Below are 23,451 nucleotides of genomic sequence, written 5' to 3'. Positions count from 1 at the left end.
CATGACATGAGAGCCAGCTGCATCTTCTGCCCACAAAACACGACGAAGAATACAGAAGTCTGCTCGCAAGACCAGACCTCAGACACGGGAGAGAGATTTTAAGATATCTGTATGTGTGGCCGCATAAGATACTTTTGTCATTTGGCAAGAGGATAAAGTGGCACGTGAAAACTTGGTCACAGTAAATATCCACAGAGGTCTGTGCACTGGCTGCTTTACGTGACTCCCCACAATAACACACAGAATGCTGTAGGACAGGCACGTAGTCACTCTGAACTGTCCCAACAGCATTTATCAGCCTTAGCATGAAGGTCCATCTGTGTCCAGCCTGGGGACTGCTAGCTCATTGTCTTCAGACTTTTCAATACCAGCAGTGAATAAGGCAAAGGTTTGCACTGTTCAGAGAGGAATGGTCCTGTGCTGAAATGCCATGTGCTAATACAGTCAATTATTTGGGATGCTAAAGCAATTTATTTAGGTTCACACCAAACTTAATTGTGATATTTCCTGGGTACTCGGTTTTGCTCCTCAAATTAACTCTTTTTATCATCCAAAGACTGCTTTTCAGTGCATGTAGTATACTTATAAGGAAAAATTCCCTCCTGTGGAGTTCACTGCATTTCGATCTACTTAAGATGGATTTGACAATAAACTTAAGTGATTTGTATGCCTTACACTAGCCATCTGCATAGAAGTAAGTATCAGCTATAGTTTACATGTAATATACTGCACAAAATATAAATACATCCACATGTGCATTAAAACAAAATGCCAATGCTATTTCTCAAAGAATATGGGAGTAAGGGCCAGGGGCCAGCAAAATAATTTTCAGCTTTTAAGTGACAGACAATGGAAGTGATCCAGTCTTGCATCTCATAAGTACTGGCAGATTGGCCAGGATTTGGATGCTAACAAAGAGATTCAGTACACGGGCCTGGTTTCAATTAACAAGCATGTGTCCATATGGCTCTGTGTGTGTGTATGTTTATACCGAGTGTTCTTTCCTGTTAACGGGCGCTGCAGAAGTACGAGCATGCATGTGTGTGCTTGTGAAGGCAGGTTCAGAGCTAGCTCAAAGGTGCCCCTATGCACAGGCAAAATTTACTGCTGACACCCAGAACAAGAGGTCTTGTGTATTAGCCATGACAAGACCCTGGAAATGCTGTATTTAAACAGAACACCTCTCTTCCCTGGCAGGAAAACAAACCCAAGCACCAGCAGTGAAAGCACCAAGTCCCCGCCACGTGAGAGGTCTGCCACTGTGCTGGGGTCAAGAAGCAGCAGCCGGTGCTGGGACAAACCCCACCCAGGGAGAAAGGAGGGCCAAATACCATCAAACCTGTTCCTGGCAGACACACCAGCCTTCTCTGCTTTGCCTGTAGTGCTAGGAGGCAGAGACCACCATTGCTTACTGCTCAAGCGGCTCATACAGTCTCTTCTTGCATGAGCACAGCCAGAGCTACCCCTCGCCAGGGCCGTTCTGCTGCTCTGGCAGCCTGCTTCCCTCGGAAACCTCCCACATGGCCTGTGCCTGCAGCTGGCCCACAAGTGTGCGCGTCAGACCACACGCCTGCCTGAGATTTGTCAGCAAGCCTGTATGGCTGTGTGTCTTGTCCTAAGTACTTGTTTCCCCCAGCTTTCTTTTAAAACAGTGCAGTTGTGAGCTCAGACAGGTAGAAGAAGGAAGAGACAAATGAGATAAAATAATTTGCACATGCTAGGAATAAATAGAAACCCAGTAATTTTTAAACAATTAATGCATTGTTAAGCTTAATTTAATGATCAAAGGGCTGGAGCACCTCTCCTATGAGGACAGGCAGAGAGATTTGGGATTGTTCAACCTGTAGAAGAGAAGGCCCCAGGGAGACCTTTTGGCGGCCTTGCAGTGCCTAAAGGGGGCCTACAGGAAAGCTGGGGAGGGGCTCTGTGCCAGGGAGTGTAGTGACAGGATAAGGGGCAATGGCTTTAAAATAAAGGAGCGCAGACTTAGACTAGATATGAGGAAGAAATTTTTCACTATGAGGGTGGTGAGGCACTGGCACAGGTTGCCCAGAGAAGCTGTGGATGCCTCATCACTGGAGGTGCTCGAGGCCAGGCTGGATGGGGCTTTGGGCAGCCTGGTCTGGTGGGAGGTGTCCCTGCCCATGGCAGGGGGGTTGGAATTAGATGATCTTTAAGGCCCCTTCCAACGCAAACCATTCTGTGATTCTATGATTTATTCCCAACAGCCACATACACAGGGTTCACGATCAAGACTGAAGGCTATTTGGCAAGGAGGGTGTTAGGACAAGATATGCTGTGGGATCAGGCTGAGGTTATGGCTCAGTTTAGGAACAGCTCAGCTGCTTACAGACAAGCCTGGGTTCAGAAATCAAGCATCATGACAGTGTCTGGAGCATCTCAACCCACAAATATGTCTACCAGTGCCAGCATCTCCAGCCCTTCATGCCTCCATACAAAACGTAAGAGCTGCTGTGAATAGTGTAACTCTTCAAGCCTTCACAGTACAAGCAAGTCACTCACTCCTGTCATCTGTGACATCATGGTGCCTTGAGGGAAAGCAGACTCAAAAACCTCAGTGTTGTTTGCAAAATGAAGAACTGTTGAATCCTTCCTGTACTCTCCTCTTCCTCAGCACTGTGAAAGCTACCCTGGAGAGTCACATTGACAAAGAAGTCACTGACAGGATGGGTTAATGCCACAAAACCTAGATGATAAAGGTGACCTAGATGATAAAGGTGACCAACACATCCCCCACCCCCCAAGGAAACCTGCAAGTGACCAAGGACAGTGTCTTCAAGAGGGGCACATGTCTCAGAGGCAAGACACTATGGGAAGTTCCCAAAAGGGAGGATATTGTATTTGTTGTGGGATGTCATGAGGGTGAAGGAAGAGAAGCCTAAGAAAAAGAACACAAGGGCAGGAAAACAGTAGATGTCCAGCCACTGACTATACAGAAGAAAACCCTTGTCTGCCATCTGCCCTTCAAAAGGAGCACATCAGCAGCTCAAGGGGACATCCATGAACAAAAGTCACATCACAGGCCCCTGAAGTCCCAGCTCTTTGCAGGAGTCCTCTACCTCGTGCATGGGTAATGACATGACATAAGTGGGAAAGGGGGAGAGGAGCAGGGCAGTGGTATAATGGACTAGTGAAGTGGGATGGCCAGGAGTGGGACCAGGGAACAGAGCTGGGGGAGAGCATGAAGACTGGAGAGTTTTACGGATGGAGTTAAATTCAAATGCTCATTTATTTTAAAAGATTTTTTTTTCTCTCTCTCTGATGATGGGATGCAATTACAAACCTAAATTAATATGCCAAGACAAGAGACAACAGATGGATACCAACCAGGAGGGGAATAAGAAGAGACAATGAAGCAATTCTGGTCAGTCTGACAGATCGTGAGCTCAGCAGCCTCCTGCCAGCCCACATTCGTTCATAGGCACATCAATCTTTGTCCTTCAGAATGGGGTTTCACCATTCAAAGGAGATTTTTATTACCGTCTTTGTCCTTATCAGTGTTTTTACAATTTATTTGCTCCAAATCTGGTAGGGACCAAGTGTTTAAGGTCTCACAATGATGGAATTCCTGGCAAAGAAAGAGACCTGAAATTTTGTAGATGAACCAAGGAAGAGGGCAGAAAACAATCTCAGAACTCATGAATGGCTGGGCCCCTGTATCTACGGCGGCCCACACACAGCACTCCAGGCCTGGGGTCTAACCTGGAAGGGAACAGGGACTCCACGTGGCAGCTACATATGCAGAGCTGGTTTGAAGTGATAAATTTGCAGGTTCCAGCCTGACACCATGCTGGGGCTACAGAGGAGAAAAAAAAAAAAAAAAAAAAGCAATTATTCCACCCTGGTGATTCATTCTTTAGTGTTTCAGACATCACAGAGCTGAAGCCAACCACACCTTTTCAAGCATTTGGTCCCTCAATTAAAAACAGACCTAGGTACCCACAGCAAAGACTACTATTCTTCAAGAAAAAGCTAACAACACTAAATACCAGTTTGCCTTCTTGTAAACTCTCTCAGGCCAACACCAAGTTTGTGATGGATTTAACTCTTTGGAGGGCAAGAAGCACTTCAGGGCTAAAACAAAGAAATCACTTAGTTGAGTTGAAGTCATTATTTTTATGGAAAGTAAAACAAGCTGATAATTTTGATAAAACTGAAGAATTCACTTCTTCCAACATAATTCATACTAGAGAACTGGAGCGCACATTTTGGATGGCAAACAGCAGCTGCTATTAAATTCTTGCGAGTGACTTGACAAGCAATTAAAATTATCACAGCACTTTGGTATTTCTTCCTATGGAAGAATAACCCAAAGTGTGGAATAACCCAAATACCTGGCAGCATCAGTAACTTGAAAAGGCAGTTTTACCAACTTTAAATGCACATAAGAACAGGATGGAAATTACAGAAGACAAAAGTGCTATGCACCTTCAGTTGAAACAGCATTTTCTCTCCGAACTTTTCAAGTGAAACTTGGGCACTAACAAAGCCATCCACTCACTTTGCCTCTGACTTCACTGGGACCAAGATGTCAAGAATGACATCACAGAAAGGGAACTGAATCAGAATCAGAGTCAAAAAGCAGAGGAGTAGAAAGACTATGGCATAAAAAGAGATGAGAATGATCAGCTTTACTTGGTTTCAGAAGGCAATAAATAAGTGAGAGCTGCAATAGATAAAAATATCAAAGGATGGAGAAGGCAAAATTACTGCCTTGTGCAGGAAATGGAAGAGCATTCAATTACAATGGAGGCAGGTACAGTGAAATGTTTTCCACATGGCATCTAAATAATGTGTGGAACTTATTGTTGGAAGATGTCATTCAAGCTAAGAATTTAGTAAAACGTAGAGCAGGATTCATACATCTTACAATGGATGGGAGTTTTAAGAGCTTTTTCTATACTGCAGGACATAAAAAACAACGTCTAAGCAGCAAGGATTAAGTAGAAAGTATCCCTCTGGGAAGGTTATCCCTAAACAATGTCCTGTGGGATACTCCCCTTTCCTCTGAAGTGCTACAGACAAGCCAGAGGTAACCTACCTCATCCTGATTTCACCTGTAGGATAATTCCAGGAAGGTGTTTTCACAGCTGAACAGAGAAATTTTATGCTACTTAATCTGAGCCCATTGGAAACACTTAGCAGCATCTCAGGCTGCACTGTCAGGAGATCAATTATTACATCAATAAAAGGAATTAAGAGCTTTGTCAGAAAAACATCAGGAAAGCAACAGCCCTAAAAGATACATAGACCAAATTCTCATGCTGTCATTGCTGAGATGGAAGGGGGCCCTCCCTCCTGTCCCTGCCCCAAATCCTTGTTCCCTCCCTGGAGCAGGAGGGAAGCAGATTGCCAAGGGCAACTCCTCAGTTCCCCAGGTGAAAGTACCATTTTGTCTCAGTTCCCAATGATGTTAGTGGAAAAGTCCCTCCCAGACTCAAGTGCACAGACCTACAGAACCACATGTGAATCCAGTAAGTGCTGACCTTACATACCTCAACGCTACAAAGCAAGAGTAGCAGCCACAGCTTCATGGCTTAAGGCTATTGCGTAGGTTATTGAACAGAGGCTCTGCCTGCCTGGGGGGAGCTAAGCTGGCAGTGCTAGAGTGGCTCAAGCAGCCTGTGGCCCCACAACAGCTGGAAGAACAGAGCAGAGTTAAGGGGGACAGAGACTACTTTGGAGACAGGCATCCCATCTCTTCTTAGCAGCAGCTGTATGAGAGAATGCCACCATGCCTGGCTATGGCAGAAGAGAGAGGGAATGCAGATTGGTTTTTGAGCTGGATCCTGCAGTTTTGATTCACAAAAAAGGAACGCTCCAGGGATGAGCCTACAGTCTCTAAATATAAAGCCTTTTGCCTGTAGAATGTAAATCACAGCCCTTCTATAGACACCAATGGAAAAACTTTCTGCCACGCTAGCCCTTAATTCTAGACAACAGAGAAACCCAAGATTGTGTCTATTTTAGAAGTTCTGAACTGGCATTTTTATGATATTCAAAAGCAACAATGCAATGTTATTATTTCTCTGGAGCAAAATAATTTCTTTTTCTTCTTGCTCCTCTTACCACCCCAGAAATCTAAAAGATGGACAAAATGGGGGGAAAACAGACAACTATTGTCTGAAAGAATATAACAGAGAACTGGCAGTTGGACAAACTAGTTACCTGCTAGAGGACATGGACATATGTCCTCTGCACCTCATAAGCCAGCAAAAATCGGCTCAGCTGCTGAAAATTGCTTAACCCATTGCAATCTGCTCCTGATAGGAGTCTGCGGTGCTACACCAGGCTTGTTCCTCCCACTCCTTGCCTGCCTTCACACGTGCATGCACACTGTTAGGAGGACAGGTTTCTACTTCTGAGTGAAAGGTGACATCTCTTCTCTTCAGGAGGGTTGTTCAGCAAGCTTGCAATTTAATCCAGGCTTTCAAAGCTCTCATGCTGTCCAATGGCTTGACTTGGCTTCCTACAGCTCTGCAGCGCTTCGAGGCTCTTTGTTCTGTAGGGATTTGATTTTTATTCTCTCTGAGATTGGAAAAGAAAGAATCTTTTTTTAGCACGTAGCTGGGGCTGGCTTAGAAGACTAAAGAAAGGCAAGGTCATCAGTTCAAACTAAGCCACATCATTGTGAAAATGCTAACAAGCAAGAGAACTAAGATTCTCTTGCCTGATACAAGTGATTGGGCCACAGAATGGTCATCAAGTCCATCACCTCTGCACTATGTCACAGACACGATCCTAATGTCACCTACTCTGTCACTCAGATCTTGCCACCAAAGGCAGACCAGGCCCAGATGTGCTTGGCTTGCAATATCCTAACATCTTCATATTGATTAACTGTTCAATTTTCTCAGCAGCTTGTAAGGCCAGGTAATGGCTATTATCACCGTTCAATGCAAGAGTGAATTATGGTTGATATGCAGGGCACAATCGGGACAGTGATCTGAGATCAGCCAAGCTACCAGGCTGTCTTCTGGCCCCTACAGATTCCAGCCAGCTCAGCACCAAGATTAAGACTCAACCCATGTCATGAGGAAATTTATACAAACTGCCTACCCACCCCTGCTGCTTCTTCAGACACCTTGTGCTGCCAGAGCAATATTTCATAAGTGACTGCAATCGTTCTGTTAGCCACTAAGTGTACACAGGTAGTGTTTGAGTAATCAGATCGGGGTGGTGCCTACCCAGAAAACAAACAATACAAATCTGCTACAGTTCTCAGCAGGACGGCAGGCAGGAGCAGCAGCATCAGGTTGGCCCCAGCTCTGCAGCAGATCTCCCCTCCAGCTGCTCCTTGGCTGGCCTTGGACACACCACATCATTCATAGTTCTGCCCTGCAACCACTGAACAATGAGCTCAGTAGGGAGGGCCTTTGCGACACATTTGAACCAGGGCATTGTACAATTACTGCTCCTTCCTGCAGAGCCGTCATGTAGCTGCCACAGCGTTCACTCACTGCCAGCATCCCAAAAGGACTACACGGCTGCTTTGCCCCGAAGGTAAAAGGCATAGGTTTATTAGAGCCATCTGGGAACAGGTTTTTAAACTCCCCTGGGTGTGCATGTACATAAACACACAAAAGCTTAGTGCGTGTTGAATACCAAAAAGATCACATGCCCTCTCAAGCAGTATTTACTCTATTCCTGACACAAGCCAGTCTCTTTCCTTCCTTCCAAACTGACCCTTGCCTCTTCCTCCCACGGGGCAGCTGCCTCCTTCCTCAGCTGACAGAAAAGGAAATACTTTGTTGGAGTAGCTGGATTTCTACTGTGAGCAGCTTTTCACTAGCCAGCCCAGACACAGATCACAGTCCCACTCATTCAGAGCAAGGCGGTGTCCTCCAAAGGTCCTGATTTCGTCTGTACTTGGATGCTCTAGGAGCGCAGGGGAGAGGGACTCTGCATGACAGACACCCCAAGGGAAGTGATCCCATGGTAGTTGATTCTATTCTGTGATTTTTTAAAAGGGAGCTGCTCCTCTTCTCTAGACAGATCTGCAGAAATGACACCCATTGTGTCCTACAGTCTGTGGGAGAAAATGTGTCCAATAGTCTGTGTGTCAAAATCTGACAACAGCCCAAACAAGAAGGTTTGGTTTTCACAGCCAGGCACTGGGCTACCCCATAGCTTGCTAATACAGGGATCAGCAAACCTGAAATGCAAGATGTGAGTCTACCCTGGGAGAACCACCTTCTGATCATGATGTCGCTTGGTGGCACGACTCCCGAAAAAATGGCTCTCTGCTCAAACAAGAATGGCCAATCTTGTTTTTAAGAATCTGGGGTAACCAGAGAGTGGTTACCCCAGCTAAATTGCTTGAGAAGGGAAGACTAAAGGAAGGGTGGATCTAGAAAACTCGACATCACTCTGTATTGACTTTTCCTGTGTCCCCCCTCTCCCCTTCTTCCAGCACTTTCCGTCTTCTCCACAAAGTCAGCCACCTTTGGAGAGTAGCTAAAAATTGGCTTGTGAGCTGGAGGCTTAAAAGGAAATGTTGTGGTAAAATCAAAGTTTCAGTACATGCTAATTTGAAATGATTTTCAACTCCAAACCACTCCCTGAATTTTCTTTAACTGCACAGTGACAGCTTCCATTGCCTGCAGAGTAAATACAGCATTTCTCAGGCCAAGCCAATTTTCCAAGTCAACATTACTGGGCAGCAGAACAATACCTTTTTTAATAGACAGAACTGGTGAAAATGTGTGGGAAAATAATGAAACAAATTACACTAACATTTGCAAACTTCCCCCTTCAAAAACACAGAGACACAAAACAAGTCTTACAAAAGGCCTTATATATTTGGATAAAACTGAAAAAAAAAAAAAAAAGAAATTTAAAATCTTCAACGACCACCAGAGGGCTCTGGGTATGTCTGAGAAATGATCAGCTGAAGTTGAGTCCTTAATTCATATCAAAACACGTGTATGCAAAACGCCAGGCAAGTCTTCCCATTCGTTGCTTTTCCTCCTGTGCAATCAAAAAATAAAATAAAATAAAATAAAATAAAATAAAATAAAATAAAATAAAATAAATAAAATAAAATAAAATAAAATAAAATAAAATAAAATAAAATAAAATAAAATAAAATAAAATAAAATGGCAATTTTGTTCTCAACACTTTTTCTGGAGAAAATGCCCTTGAACATGCTCCCAGTAATGTGACTGCTGTCTACATGTCTTTGCATGCAGGACTACAAACGACCTTGCATCTTCTCACGCTGAATATCAGAAAAGAGCAGACAGTTCAGGAAACAATAACAGAGGGAGGAAGGAAAGAGAGGGAGAGAGAACAATGTTTCCTTGGGAGAGCATCATTTGGGTATGTCTTACAATTCTCAAGGGTGTTGCACATAAACGCACCCATTTGCCAGCTGTCTAGGGAAGAATGTGATCTCAGAGCCTCTAAACCTGGGTGAAGACATAAAGAATTCTCCAGCACAGCAGCTTTTAGACACTATGCTAGACACCAGCTGAATAAACCAAGCTGCATAGCATGTTCCACTGAAGACAGTGGAATTAGGCTTATGTCAGCAGGACCCACAGAAACAGCTGCTTTCTAGTCCCACAAGATACCTGCATTTTACTGCAGTGAGTAATGCTGTTTGGTATAGTTTGGAGTGGCTCTTATTTGACTTTTACTTCTTTCCAAGGATACAAATTTCCTCCGACAAGCCCAAGGGATAAGTAACTAAATCAACTAATCTGGAGAAATGGACAGTCATGCGTTCAGGGCTACACAATGCTTGGGAACCACGGGAGGATCAATGGAGAAGCTCCTAAGGGATTATGTCTCTTACCTCTCACTGATTTTTGTGGTGATTCTGACACTCACTTAGAGAAGTGGCATTTAATCTTTAAACTGCTGACAGAACTGAGGTCTCAAGGTGAAACTCAGCCATATGCTGAGCAGTAAATATCTTTACTGGTGCACGTCCTAACAACTGCTACAACTGAGGATGATGAAGGCAGAACAAAAACACCATGCGAATAGTCAGTAACCAGGAGTCTCTACAATATTTAATTAGTAAGCAGTTAATGCTGTGCTTCCTCCCAACTCTCTCAGGCAGAGCTATGTCCCTGTATCACTTAATTGCCAAAACTCTGGACAAGACAGAGAAAGTGGAGGTAGTTTGCATTATCTATTGTTTATAAGGGTCAGCCTGCAGTGCAGAGACTATAATAAAGACAGCAATTCCTACCTGGACTAAGCTGCCCCGTCATTTCTCCTTATTAGAAGCAATCTCCAGCCAGAACCAAGAGAAAGTAGAATGGAAACTTGCTTATGCCAAATTGGGTTTTTCTAACAGAGCTGGATTGATAGAAATGAGAGCAGATCATATATACAAAATTATCCAGAAACCTGAAAATGCAGATAGAATTATTTATCTTAAAAAAGAATTTCTAAGAGAGGTAGGCATCTATTCATCAACCTTTATTAACTAACTTACCTTGGGGCTTCAATAGATCTCATGATAAACCAACCTTAGGCACACGTATCTTTTCTAAATCTGATTTGGTATCTAAAGTACAGATGCTGACCCTCAGGTGTCCAACAGGCCAGGGGAGGTGAGATTATTTGTATTCTGTAACCACCGTTGACTTGGATTGTCCCCACGCTATCATATACTGCTACAAGTCTATAACCTCTGGGGCTACATGAAACAGCCAGCACAGAGAAGTCTTCCAGTGTGATCTGCCTCGAAGAGATTATCTACCTGTACTCCAAGAAAGGATTCAAGAGCCCACAAATAAATAAACCCAGGAGGCATCATGCATAGATATCCAGCAGATTTCTATTCTTAGAATGATTCTAGCATAAAATGTTTTCTAGTTTGTCTTGCTGATGAAGATAGTGCTTAAAACTGGACATGATGAAAGATGCCATAACAAAGAAAGTGCTATGTAAGATGCCCAAGGGGGGCACAATCAGTGTGTGTGAACACAGCATGTGTCACAGTGTATAAGCAAACAATGACATTATGCTCATGAGCAATATTTCTCCAAGAAGCCAAGCAATATATCTTGAAGAAGCCAAGCTTGAGTTACACATACTCAAGAGGTATGGAGGGTACTGATGGCTGTGTTTACAAGTGAGGAGATCTTTGAAAACTTCCAAATGACATAAATATTTAATTTGTATTTTCAAGTTTGAATTAGGCCTGTGAGGTAAGATCCATCATACCAACTTTAGATGTCTAAAAACTAGGCATCTGGACAAAACTAATCATTTGGGTTCCCTATATACTAAAAGAGAAACAGGAACATCCAGGGGCAATTTGGTGGGTCTAAACACAAGACAAACAGGAATAGGGCAGCACCACCCACTCAGTGCTCTGTGAGATGAACAGAAGCAAGATAAGGGATGACCTTATCTCTGAGCAGAACTAGCCTACAGCTTCAGATTACTCCCAAGTGTACCTATGCATCTACAATAACAGTCTTAAAAAAGCTCCACTTTGCCTTCATTTTGTAGTAAAAGGGCTGTGTGCTGGGAACAGTAGGTCTGTAATTTTGGTAACTAAAAGCAGGAGCAGCTTGAAGAATGTCTATTTGAAAATCTAAGTGCAAAACACCTCTCCACAACAAGCAAGATGTATCCCAGGTGAAGGAAACAGAAGATGCTACTCCTTCTGGATCTTCTCCCTGCAACTAAGGTTGTATAGCAACCATTGGAATGAAACAGTTTGTTCAGCATGTCAGATATTGTCCTGGGGGCATGGCTGGTGAGTCAGAGGGCAGAGGGCTAGTGAAGGTGACAGAAGCATGTGTCCTCTTCCCAGAGAGATGTGCCCAGATATGCAAGTGTGACAAAATGATGGAGATAAAGCCTTCCAACAGTTTATGTTACTGTAATGGGGAAAGACAGTGGTTCTAGGTTCCCTTAGTCCTAGATTTTCTTGTGGATGACACCAGTTTTTAATGAGAAACTAATGCTCACATGACAACTCACACTCACACCCATCCTGTGCATCTTCCACCACACAGCTGTGCGGATTCACTGTACTACACATCTCTAGTCAAACCCCATGTTTCCTCCTGTCTCTGTACGGACACGAAGGCAAATTAACATGACAGAAAATTCACAAGCAAGGTCCTCTCTCTCACTGCTTCTTCCAAGGGGCATCTTCACAGAAGATACAAAGGTTGCATTTTGTCTTAAATATTCCTCTTCTAGAGGTGCCTGGCACCACCAGAATGATGCACAGCCCATCATACAACACAGAGCAGCTGAGTGTCCTTCAGAATGGACATGACTTAGAGGATGAGTGAAAACACCTTCCTGCCTTCTGCAGTTTAACACCACTATTTTGTCTGCACTATAGAGCTAATAATCCCACCTTCTCTCTCTTCCATCTTCTTCCTACTGAAAAACTCCATGTATTACTGTAAAATTAGGGCTAATTTTGCATGGAAGGAAGTAAGATGGATAACACATAGCCAAACAGAAGTGCTGCTACATTGTTCCAACACAGAAGGAGTGTTTTGTACTAGAAAACAGCCACAGTGACCAGGCCGGGCATCTCATAGGGGAGACCGCACATAGTGCTCTCGCTGCAGTACGTTGCTGACCACCATCTGCAGTGCAGGTAACGAAAAGCAGGAAATTATTAAGGACTGCCATGTCTCCCCTCTGCCCCTGTCCTCTCCTCCCTGACATCAAACCTGGAGCATCCTGGGGGAAGCCCCATCTGCTTCTCATTCCAGACCATGTCATGTCATAATTATTCCTAATTATGCCTCATTTAGCTTGATATGTACCAGATTGGGAAAGATGCCCTAGTGAGAACGAACATCTTGGACAGTTGTAGCGGAGAGGCGAGGTGAGAGGAAGTGTGAAGCAGAAATTAATAAAGGGACACGAGGTGCGCTGCCCAGCAAGGGGTGCCCGAGGAAGCAGCGTGAGGCAGGCCTTGCAGCAGGACCGAGGCACTGCGAGCCGGGCAGCGGCTGTTGGAGGGAGATGCCCCCCACTCGCAGCGGCCATGTCCACGGTCAGCACCACGCAGGGCCCCGCGGGGCTCAGCCGGCCCCAGCCCAGCCTCTGTGGTGGCGGCGGGGGCTGTGGGGTGGCCGCAGCGGAGGCAGCACCGGGGTGCGGGGGGCGTTTTGGCCGGCTCCGGCCGCATCCACCCCGGCCGGGCTGGGCCCCGCTGCCCCGCGCCGCCCGCCGCTGCCGCCCACAAGATGGCGCCCGCCGCCCCCTGATGGCGGCCCGGCCCCAGCGCTTCCCTCAGCCGCGGCTGCAGCACCGCAGCCCGGCCCCGGTCCCGGTCGCCTGCCCCTGCCCAGCCCCCGGTGGCCCGTGAGGGGAGGCCGCCGCCTTGAGCAGCTGTTGCGCTGGCCGAGTCCCTCTCTTTGCTCACTCCCATCTCCATTTTTTTCTGTCCAACCCTCACACAGGCTGCAGGCTTTGTCCTGATAAAACAGGAGGCTTCCCCCATTCCCCTCAGCCCCAGGGAGGTGGTTCACTGGCCCTTGGCCTTGGTTAGGAGCACAACACGGTCTTTTTTCTGATTAAAGACCTACGTGAGTGATTTCAACTATAAAAGGTGAGCTCATACTGCAGAAAAGCTCCATTCCCCGCTAACTCATTCCCCATCTCTCCACACAGCGATGTCACCTGCAGATGTATGGATAGGTGCAGCACCCACAGCTCCTAGACCAGAAGAGGCAGCTGATCCTCTCAGACCCATGCTGGGAACCACACGGTTCCACCAGATACCCTGGTCACCATCTCTTTTTCTCCTTGTGCGTCATCCATAGATTGAGGCTGAAACACCTCCTGCTAGCATACAGGGACCAGCAAAATGTAAAGCACTGGAAGGTCCAAAAATGTCGGGGACGGCAAGCAACAGCACTTGGTTCAAGGGTGCTTGCTGTGCTCCTCTTGGGGCCCACACTGCAAAAGCCACGGAGGAATCTCTCATCACTGCGAGTCACAGGCAACCAAACAGCAACAGCATCACTGTGACCAGGACAAAAAGACATTTTCACAAGGCCTTTTGGGGCAGGGGAAATTAAACAGGGGAGAAAACATGCAGAAGTTGTGTCTTCAGGTGCACTGCTTGCTTTCTGAAAAAAACTTCTGATCTGTTTGGGCCGCAGCTCCTGTGACTAAAATGGCTGTTGGGAGAGCCAGCGCTCCACTGTAGTCAGTTGCAGGCTGCATCTCTGAGCTGATGCAGGCATTGCGTCTGCAAAGCCTCTAGCCCTCCCCTCTGCCTCTTTTTCCACCTCAGCATCCACCTTCTGAAATCCCCACCAGGGAGACAGGTCTGCTCTCCCCAGTTCCTTCTCTGAGCTCACTGCTCTTCTGCCACAGCGGGACAGGGTCATGTTCCAGAGGGAGAACAGGAGGCAAAGCCACCTGCAGTGCAAGCAGACAGGCTGCTGGGGGAAGAAGCTGGGTGGCAAAGGAAGGATGATTTACTGGCACAAGCTAAGCCAATATAAACACTTAAACTGATACAGGTGTCTGCACTGTAAGAGATTGCCTGACTTAATTCAATTGTGTTTGTAAACCAATTTAGTTAAATCCATATAAAACTTGTGTTTAAACAAGCCCAAATAGTGTTAAAATTATTAATAAAACATATCACCATAAAACAAATACAACTTACGAAAGCATCCTTTTTGCTGACAGGATATATCTTTTCTCCTTGTATTTCATATTCCCTCTGTTCTTTTGTTTAGAGATTGTACATTTTTCTGCATTGGTCCTGCCTCTATCTTTCTATGCCATATAAAAATAGGCTGTCAAATGCATGTGAGTCCACCTCTAGTATTTCTAATTGTTGTCAAACTAGAGTTGAGGAGTTATTTACTCATTTTTATATAGGTACTCCCCACACACACACTGTCCCGTTCCCCCCCCCCCCCAAGGTTAAACCCAAAACAATATTTTTAAGTAGACTTTAAGCAAAGCATTTTATGCTGGATCCAGCCTAAACAAAACATTCTTTTCAAACTGACGCCTCTTATAATTTGGAGTTATTTAACCAAAAGTTGTTTGATTTTTTTTTCTTGTTTTCAGCAAAGTCACTTTTTAAAACAAAAAATGATCCAGTATTTTGAGTCCCGTTCCAAATCAACCAAATAAAAACTTTGTGTCCAAACTTAAGTGTAGCAAAAATGTAAGATCTTCTCACAAATGCTCAAGTAGTTTGGTCTCTTCCACTCCAAATCCCTCTTTTTTTTTTTTTAAACAAATGCATGATAGAGTTAACAAATAATAATAATACATCACTGAACTCATACTTGAAATCAGCCACAATAGGGCTAGCATAGAGGTACAAGTCTTCCTCACACATGTTTTTCTTTTGTGATCTTTTTCTCATACATAGGAAGAATTTTGGCAAGTGCTTCTTATGTCTGGCTGTTTGCACACTTGCAGAATGGGCTGGGGCTACCGTTCCCCAGACCAGCCACAATAACCAGCAGAAATTGCTGCTGACAAGAATGAAGAAAAGTGGGACACAATTGGGAGATAGAAAAAAAAAAAAGTTGGAGTAGTTGTAGCAGACTTCTCTAATCAGCTGGACAGCTTTGAAGGAGTTAGGAGGAGCCTGGGATGGGGCAGGGTTTGAGGGGTACAGAAGCAAGGTGGGCTGGGGCCAGATTGCAGGGAGGGGACAGGAAGCAGTCCTTGGGCAGGTAGGGAAGCAGGAATCACTTAAGCCCAGGCACAGCAGCATGACAAATATGGGCTCAGAGATGAAGGAGGCCACTAGTGCCAAGTTGGTGGGTGGGTGGCTGGGACATGTCCCCATGCACCTCTAGCCAAGACTCCAAGACTCCAGTTTGGTGGGCAGAGGCTGCTGTGTGATCCAACCTTAACTAGACTGCACTCAGAGGCAGCCTCCCCCTTCCCCAGAAACCAGGCTGGCCTGCTACCCATCTCATGCAGAGGCACGCACCTCTGTGTTTTATACCCTAGCCAGCCACATGCAACCCAACATTGCTGCTGTCTAAAGAGCACAGACCCTTGCCTGGGGAAAGCGGTGTGCACACAAAATCTCCTGGGAGCGATTGTCACCCACTCACTGCCAGCTGTCCCAAATTCCTGCTCGTTATCAGTGCCAGAGCCCTTTTCCACTGCAAGACAAGGCTACAGACTGGCACAGGGAGGTGGGACCTCACCCACCTTGGGTGCCAGAGCATGAGCTATCTCCTTAAAGCTGTGCCGGGAGGGCCGCTCTCCCCGAAGGAGAAAGTAAGCCTTGTGTACATTTGGCAGGGACCACAGTCCACAGCCACCCAGCCTGGCAACATCACTGGAGGCCTCAAAGGGAGACCGTCCAAGCTGGGATTTGTGGTTGTTTACCTTGACATCCGTTTGGATACACTCCAAATGTAGACAAGGGATTTAGATGTCCAGATTATTCACCCTCATGGCACCAATGCACAAACACAACTACTAGGAAGATTAGAGATATCCCATCTGCTTAAACTGCTCCCCTTTTCCCTGCCAGCACTGATCACTCTCTGATAACCCTGATGAAGGGAATTTAAGCCCTAGTTGCACTGTGACTGGCACCAGCGTGATGATTACTTTCCCCGTGGGACACCCACACACACCCACACACCCCCAGCTTTGTGCAGTCCATCTCAGCTTGGCTCATCACAGCATTAGCCTCATCTCTGCTGGTGAGGCCCCACACCTCGACCCCCAGCAGTGGTTCCCAGAAGCTCTTCTTCAAGGCATTAAACGAAACTGTAGCAGAAGGATGGATCTTGCCTTTTTATTTGGCTATTTAACCATACTGAGATGATCCAGATCATGAGAAGGAAAAAAAAAAAAAACAAAAAAAAAAAACATAGCAGACAACAGAAGGAATTACAGGAAATGTAGATCTTAGTTGTCCTCGCACGATTCCAAGTTGTTATGCTAGTTTTATTCATACTTTAAAATGTCACCTCTTTGGGTTGTAGCCAAAAATAAGTTCCAGTCCACGCTGGAAAACAGAGGCTTTGACCAAAAGTATCTTTACTAAGCTTTAACTAAACCATTTGTTATCAGTAACTGCTACAAAATAAGAGACGCTGTTCAGCCCTGCATCTCTGGAAGGAAACACAATAAGTAATTATGAGTTTACAGTGCAATTACATAATCATTTAGTCTCAGGCACCTTCCTTGGTGTTAGACAATTTTGTTGTTAGGCTGTGAACTCAAAGCGGGGTTTAGCACTTTTGCCTCCTTGTGCCATTTGGACCTGAGGAGCAAAGTCCTTCATGACTGCAGGTGTTCAGCACTGTGGTTCTGCTCCCCAGAAAGTGGGCTCCTCCCACATCCAAATGCACACCTTTGACTTGTGAACTGCCTTTTCCACAGACTCTGGGAATTTCACCAATGCCTTATTTCCTTCAAATCCATTTTCTTGCCCAAATTACGGGTCTCTTAACCAAATAATGATTTAGCTCAGCCTGACTCAGTTTGAGAGCACAGATAAGAACACAGCAGATACTAATCTGCCTGGGAGACAGTCACACGCATATGCTGTACAACTGCAATCTTAATCCTCGCAGTACACATATCAGGGCCGGGTAATGCTTCTTCTGACCCCTCTCCTGGAGTAGGCCAAGGGGAAACTGCTGTAGATGATGAAGAATAAGTGATGATGGCGGATGACTGGTCTAGGACATGTGTTCCAGTACTACTGAGGAGGAGCATGATGAATCATAGTAATCTCTTCTTTTATGTTTCTCTCTTTTTGCAGTAGGCCCAACACCCATTAGGACTGGTGGTTGTTTATCTGCTCTCCTGTCATCCCATCTCAATATCTCATCTATGAAAGTAAAATACAGCTCATGTTTTTATTCTTGGCAGGTAAACACAGGAACCCTTTGCCTTCTCTAGTGCTTTTTGATGTCCTTGCTTATTCTTTTGATGGGTCAGAGGATGCCTTCAGTGCTGTCCAGGCAAAAAAATATATATATATATCCAATCAGGCTCCTGCTGTATTCAAATAAATTGTCTTTTTCTTTTTTTAATCTAGAAAACACTATTTGCCCTCTAGGGCTGACAGTTATTCACACATACTCAGAAGCAAAAAAACCAAAACACACTGAATTCATCATAGTGAGCTTAGCGGGTAAGAGCAAAGGTGTCCGAAGTTGTGCTTGTGGAGGGTCACATGAAGAGTGGAGGGAAGCAGTGATGAGTGGATGTGCTCATAATAATGTTTATCTGAAGTGCAGCCCGTGAGTGCTCAGGTGAAGTACCATGACAACCACTAATATAAGACCCTTTCTAGACTTTTTACAAAGGTTTTGTGTGCTGTGAATAGCCTCTGGACTACACAGAAGGAGCTCTTGCTGCAGTGGGATATGCATTGTTTAAAGGGAACTGCAGGATTTGTTAGAGGAATAGACAATGCAAGGAAATAGGCAGCTGCACAGAGCAGTGAGGACCATCTTAAAAGCTCAGTGCTTAACTGCTCCTAGATATCGCTACTTAATTTCATCTATTGTGTTTCTCAACCAAACAACCAAGACTCTAATAAGCAGGTACACCCAGCTCTATGCAACGAAGCAAGCACGCTCAGATTGTAGGCTACACAGTAGAGGATGTAAGGCTTTGAAACTGCAGAGATGGAAATCATTACCATGAGAGCACATTCCATCACTTGCTTCCCATGAGTAGAAATCCTTACAGCTCCTGTCTCCTCACCCCCAATACCCCAGAAGACATTCAACTGCATTACGTAACAGGCAAAAACTGAATCTGCAATACAGCTTCACAGCAGCAGGGCTCTCCTTCACCCTTGTGGAGAGTTTTTGGGCAGGGGCAGAGGACCTTTGTGTCATACAAAGGAAATTGCTGCTTCTGAGTTAGAATGCCATAAAAAGTCTAAGCCATCAAATGACAGACAAGGAATAAGATGGAAGGATGGCAGAGAAAGAGTCATTTGAGATGGAAGAACAATTTTGTGGGTTGGTTTTTGTTTGGGTTTTGAAGAATAAGAACATTGCTCTTTCAGCATATGATGCACAATAAATGCTGAAAGGCCAAGCAGAGGAAAAAGGGGAAAAGGCCCAGAAAACCTTCAATATATTATTGGAATATGAGACGGAAAAGGTTTTGTTTCCATGGTAACGGGGTCTATGGTGCTTCTGCTTGAGCAATCTACCAGAGAAAGAGGTCTTTTCCTGTTAGAGATGCCAGTGAAATGAAAGATAATTACAGAGACCCTCTGCCTCAACTGGGTACATTTGTAAATATTCTACTTGATGCATTTAAGTGCTCAGATCTTACACAGCCCCCAGAAATTGATGTCTCCATAGATGAAAGAGAATGAACTCCTGCTTATGCGTAGGTGTGCCACAGGCCACAGGCCTATGAAGGTTTGTGCACGTAGCAGTTTTTTTTGCCCTTTCACTGTTCTTGATCTGTGAATGAATGCAGCCCAAGGCGTCAAGACAAACTTAAGAGTTAAAATCCTTCTTGACTTCCAATTTTGGATTACAAAGTTGCCGTTCTCTTCCAAGATAAGAGGACTTTGTTCTCATCTGTCACCTCCAATTTCCCACATATATGTATGTCAAGTCTGAGGTGGTCTGTGGCAGCTACCTTGCACCGGTAGCACAGCATGAAAAAAGTTCAAGAAAAAAAAATGCATATGAAATAGGAACTTTGGGGTACCAAGAATAATGATATAAAAAAAAACTGGAACAGGACTCCAAGCACAGCTTTCATGCTCTTGCAAACAGCATCATAAGATCATAGCTTAATAAAAATTATTAGTTTTAATACTGACTGAAAATATCCATCTACAGCACGCTTATAGTCAGAAGTCCAAAGAGACACTGCTGTGCATGTTGTAAAAGACAACATTTGCTCCAAAGAACTTAAAATCCATGTGTAAGACAAAGACTTGGATTTCTGTATTTTGCAGATGACAGTCAGAGATGAGGTAAGAGGTTGAAACACATTGTCTAAAGTTACACTGGAAGTTTGCAATAGAAGTAGTTGAATCTAAAGCTCCTGAACTGTACCAAATTTTTAAACTACATGAATATTTCCAGAATAGTATCTTCAGGAGTTCAGTTGCAGAATTCAGCAGACATAGATCAGCTGCTGAGACCCACCATAATTATATAAATGGAGTAAATAAGGCAGCATAATATCTCCATGGCCATGAGAACCTTATCCACAGTCCTCTGCCCACCATCGTTTCAGAAAAGACATTTTCTTCTCAAACAAGAAACAGTACCAACTAAACAAAACCAAACCAATAAACAAACAAACAAAAAACAGCATCCTTCAGCCATAATAGTATATTACACAGAGGAAGCAGGAGAGCATTTACCAGCTGGAAGGAAGATATCTCAGCATTGATCAGCTGAAGTATAGTTACTCAGGGAGACAGCAACAGCCTCTCTCTTCTGTATTTAAGAGCCAGACCCTGAAAGGACATGCTGCGAAAAACTTCTCTTGTGGGTGTCTGTCTGGTGCCCATCCTCCTCTTTTTGCCTCTGCCTGTCTAACCTTTGGGAAAGGAACCATGGGGAGGAGGCAAGTGGAGACTGAAGTGTGCTAATAGCTAGAGAAAACAAGTACATATGCTCTCAGGTGCCAGTGCCAGGATCATCAGCAGGCAAACAGGTTACAAAACTGTGCTCCAAATGAACAGTCTTAGCACCTCTGGATCCTGATGGGAAAAATGTACATAGGTGTGAGGACGCACACAGCAGGATCCGTTCTTTTCTCTGGGGAAGGAGCTGACAGTGAATGCCAATCACAGCCTGAAGCTGGCAAAGAAGTTACAGAAAGCAGAGCAGGCAGAGACCAATGGCCATAGATAACATCCCTCCATTGCTCCTTGCAGTTTTCCAATGCAAGGCTTTCCCTCCTTAGTGCTACAGGCTGGGCTCCAGTCCCTCTTTCATTCCACTTAGACAAGTGCCAGTCACTCACCCCTACCACCACCAGCAGCATGTCAATGACAAATGGTTACAGCAAAACCCATGTGGCATCTTGTCCATCCATGTTCTGCCCCTGATCCCTATCACAAGTTTCTCTTGTGAGCTCTTAGGACACACAAAATCTACACATCTACATGTGTGTGTGCACAAGGCTCTGGCCTCAATTAGCTTTGTATTATTGCAGTCATTAAGTAAATCATCACGTTGCCCATCACATCACCAAAGAGAGAGATTTCTTTCTCTGATCAGGCATCAGAACAGAATGGTGGCCATTTGAAGAGATGGAGAACAGATTTTGAGCCAACCACATATTTTTCTTTTTCTTGCAGTACTCTCCATTCAGAGTCAAAGTCAACCTGCATGGACTTTCTCTAGGGCTCTTTTGCAACAATGAAAAGCTCCCAAAAGCTAATCCTGCAGGAGCACTTTCAGTAGCCCTTAGAGGTCAGGGCAGTGACAGAGGAACATCTGGCATCTGAATTTCTGGTGGTTTTACCTAGCCCACAAGCTGCTCTGAATACAGAAGTAGTTCTCTAGTTTCCTCTCCTGCTAGAGATGCCCACTAAACTGACATAAAAGTCATATCAGGATTGTGAGTCAGTGTACAGCCTTGTGCACACTCTGCCCTAGGGGAAAAAAAGGTTTCGTCAGCTCCACTCTGCTAGTGGAGCTGCACCCAGCCCATAATCATCTCTCCCAGTACAAGCTAATAAGTGGGCAGAGAGCTCAGTGCCTTCTCCCTCCTGCAAGGACACCCCACCCGCAGCTGTGCACCTAGATAAAGTGCCAACAAATTATGGAGGCGAGGCAGAAAATCATTCCTACAGCTCCATTTGCAAGATAATTTATAACATCTGCTTCTGAATTCAAACGAGAGCAGTGCTGCAGCCTTTCTAACCTGCTGCTCTTGCAGCACAGTTGTCACCATCTTCTAGCTGTTTGGGGAGCCTCTGTGAAAGGGAAATGCATTAATGGAGCACAGGCCAGCCATTAGCAGACACTTGTCCAGATTGTAATAGAGATCATAGCTTGTTTGCTTGCCCATGGCCTCAGCAAAGGGGTCAAGGACTGAGATAGGGTGACAGAGATGGTACTCCTGCTTCCAGCCAGCAGTGCTGGAACAAGAGGCAGCCAGGAGTAAGAGGCAGAACAGGGCACCATGGTCTCTCCAGTCTCACACAGCAGTCACGGGAGATGTAGTAGTAATGTGCCAAGGAAAAGTGACACAGGTGTGGTCTGTCTGCGTCACATTCTCAAGCTGGGAAACCAACTCTGTGTACTTCCCAAGCATAACCAGAGTACACCAGGCCACCCTGACTTTAGGACACAGAAGCTTTGTCAAACCTTAGCAGTGTGGGCTGGGGTTAGACTCTCTCCTTGCCTATCCCTGGTTGACTGAGGCACAGCCATTAGCATTTCCCCTTTGCAGGTCCTGCCTCTGTCTCTTGCTCCTTCTCCTGCATGCTCCTTCCTCAACTCCATCACAGCTGCCAGCCCCCAGTGAAACCTGAGTTTCTCACCTATAGCTTGCCCCCAGTTCCTACTGGCAAAAAGCAGGGAAGAAAATGCTAATCCCCTTCAAAACAGGATAATAACCCCATCTGGGTTATGTGGTGCCAACTCAGAAGAGAGACAGGTTGAGAATCAGACCAGCCTGCCATAGTAAATGCATTTTGAGTCTGACAGCCCTACTTTAACTTGGATATACTTTCCCCAAAAGTAGGGCAAATTGTTCTCTGGAAGTCCACAGGTCCATATCTTGGCCACTGGAGTTAAGGAAGATGTGTCCCCCTTCCTCAGCAAACGATTGGATTAACCTCTCTGCCCACAAGAACTACACAAGGCATGCCACGTGGGCTGCGCCTGTGCCACTCAGGGAGAGATGCCCAGTGGTGGTTCTCCTGTGGTCAGGGGGGCAAATGGACATCAGCAAGTGCTGCCTCACTGCAGGATACTCCTTGCGGTGCTCCTGCTGCCACTGGCCTTCCCTCCAGGAGCTCTTCTGCTCTTCTTCCTCCCTCCCTCTCCGTTTATGCAAAGTAGCTCATTAGTCCCATTAGCAGCAGAGCACCATCTCTGATTGTTCATCAGTGATTCCTTTGTCGCCCTCCATCACTCCTGTTGAGCCTCATTAGTGCTGCTAGGAAGCAGGAGAACTGATAGGATATTTATAGGAAGGGTGGGGTGTTCTTTACACTACTGCTGTCTAATATCCATTCTCTGCTCCTCACCCCTCCCCTCATCCTAGTCCTCCCTAGAGAGCCTCCTCCTAATGTGGGGAGTTGTCACGGGGCTATATGAGACAGGACAGGACTAACCTGGTGTTTTTTGAGTCAGAGAAATGAGGAAGGGAGCAGAGAAAAGGGTGAGTTGGAGGTATGCAGAGCCTTAATGCTTGGTCAGGAGCGTACAGGCTTGCATAGGGCTGGGGACCTGTCAGGGGAGAGCTGAGCACGTGCCCCTCTGCACACGCATGTTGGCTGGGATGGCAGCCCACAAATG

The 23,451-nt window shown here is 45.4% G+C and overlaps 2 long non-coding RNA genes across 2 annotated transcripts in view; both read right to left on the bottom strand.

Annotated features, from left to right (window-relative positions):
• Positions 1 to 23,451, bottom strand: part of LOC136790383 (uncharacterized) — a 53,430-nt gene that overhangs the window by 24,038 nt on the left and 5,941 nt on the right. The window lies entirely within an intron of this gene.
• On the bottom strand, positions 8,069 to 13,001 carry LOC136790384 (uncharacterized). Its single transcript, XR_010830244.1, has 3 exons — positions 12,784 to 13,001; positions 10,224 to 10,333; positions 8,069 to 8,991 (listed from the first exon to the last, which is right to left on the bottom strand). It is a non-coding gene; the product is annotated as an uncharacterized lncRNA (long non-coding RNA).

Source organism: Anser cygnoides, chromosome 1 (genome assembly GCF_040182565.1).
Source record: "Anser cygnoides isolate HZ-2024a breed goose chromosome 1, Taihu_goose_T2T_genome, whole genome shotgun sequence".
In the NCBI taxonomy this organism is placed as follows: Eukaryota; Metazoa; Chordata; class Aves; order Anseriformes; family Anatidae; genus Anser; species Anser cygnoides.
The sequence above is the reverse complement of the archived record's forward strand: the minus strand, read 5'-3'. Positions and strand labels throughout refer to the sequence as shown.